We start from the raw sequence: 1,633 nt of genomic DNA on the forward strand, positions 1-1,633 counted from the left end.
CCGCGTCCCGGGGCCGCCGACAGCAGCGGAGCCCCTGGTCCCTGCCCGCCCGGCGGCGGGGGTTGCGCCGTGCACGGGGATTCGCACCCGGTGGGGCCCTGTCAGGCCACCGGCTCCGGGGGTGGGCTCGTCACAGGTGCTGTTTTGCCAGCACTGCGAAGCTACTCGCCCTTCTGGGAGGCAAAGCACTGCTGGAGAGACCCCAGATTCTGCAGCCAAGCATGCTCCTTTACCCTGGAAGGGGCCACGGATCCCAACTGCTGCTGCCTTCAGCACAAACTGTCCCTGCGGCCGAAGCCTTGAGCAGGACAGGATGAGATTGGGGCCTTCATCTTCCTCTGCTTCCTCCCTCTCTGCAGCTCCAGCCAGGATGGGTTTGCCTCTGGCCAGCACCAGGCTAGAGTAGGGCAGTGGCACTGAGGGCCAGCTTCCTCTTGGGGTGGCTCGAGGGGCACAGGATGATCACGGGTCAGATGGCCCCATCACCATGAGTAGAGGCTCAGTGGCCCAGAGGAGAGCGAGCTGTACCAGTCCCATTCTGGAGTCATGAGTTTGTCCATGCTGTGGTGCCAAGGCAGGGAAGCAGGAGTCTCCTCCTCCTGCTCATCAGCCATCCCTTTTGCTGCAGGGAGAGACTTGGGGGGCTGTTCAGTGTGTGGGTGCCCTTTACCTGGAAGAGTTCATCTGTGCTGGGACAGCCACACCCCAGCAAAGAGCCTGCACAGGTGAGATGTTGTCCATGATGGCCCCTGCCCACATATGCCTACATGTGCCCACGCAGAGGAGCCATCATCTCTTGACACACTGGTTGCAACTGAGATTGACAGTCTGAGAGATTGGGGAACTTGACAGTTACTTCAGGTCCCAGCTCAGACCCGAAAGGCAAAAGCAGCTAAAAAATGTTAATGAAAAATTCCACAAAATTCCAAACAGCACATAACAGAATGGAGAATACCAAGATGTTCAATCAAAATTAAGTGTTTTGACGTGCCAAAACACCACTCTTCATTTCACACTGACACTCCAGGCTGAAAAATCTCAAGTCAGACCAAACATTTGTAGTTGTAATCTCACAACACTGGAGGTTGATAACTGTCAAAACAGCAATTTCTGTGGAACTGTGTTTTCTAATGGGAGTTTGGGCATGAGTGGGAGCTCTGAGTGCCTCTGCCAGCATGGAGCACTGGGATGCACCTTGTCCTTGTGCTCCCCTGAACCACGTGTGCTCTCCCAGCCGCCAGTGCGGCTCCTTCTGCTCAGCTTGATGGCTTCCCTTTGGAGTGTGGCATGGACAGTGTGGGTTGCATTATTGATAACGCTGTGATTTATTTATGCTTCCTTAGCTATAGCAAACATCTCAGCCTTTCTGAGCTAAATATACTTTGCACTGGGAGTATGTTGCTGTCCTCTGTGGGATGGAGCAGCCAGTGCAGTGCTTGGTCTTTGGTCCAGCTGAGAGGTTTAGGGATGTGTCCTGGAAACCTCACATGGCCTGGAGGGTCCCATGGGCAGGAGCTGGGGATGGGCTCCCCCAGAGGAGCTCTGGTGTGTGCTGTGGGGCTCAGGCCTGGTGCCTGGGAGCTGGGCTGTGCTCTCTGCATGAAGCGGGAGCCAGAGCTGGAGCAGCAGCCAG

The sequence above is a fragment of the Corvus brachyrhynchos genome, unplaced genomic scaffold, assembly GCF_000691975.1.
Source record: "Corvus brachyrhynchos isolate BGI_N302 unplaced genomic scaffold, ASM69197v1 scaffold338, whole genome shotgun sequence".
Classification (NCBI taxonomy): Eukaryota; Metazoa; Chordata; class Aves; order Passeriformes; family Corvidae; genus Corvus; species Corvus brachyrhynchos.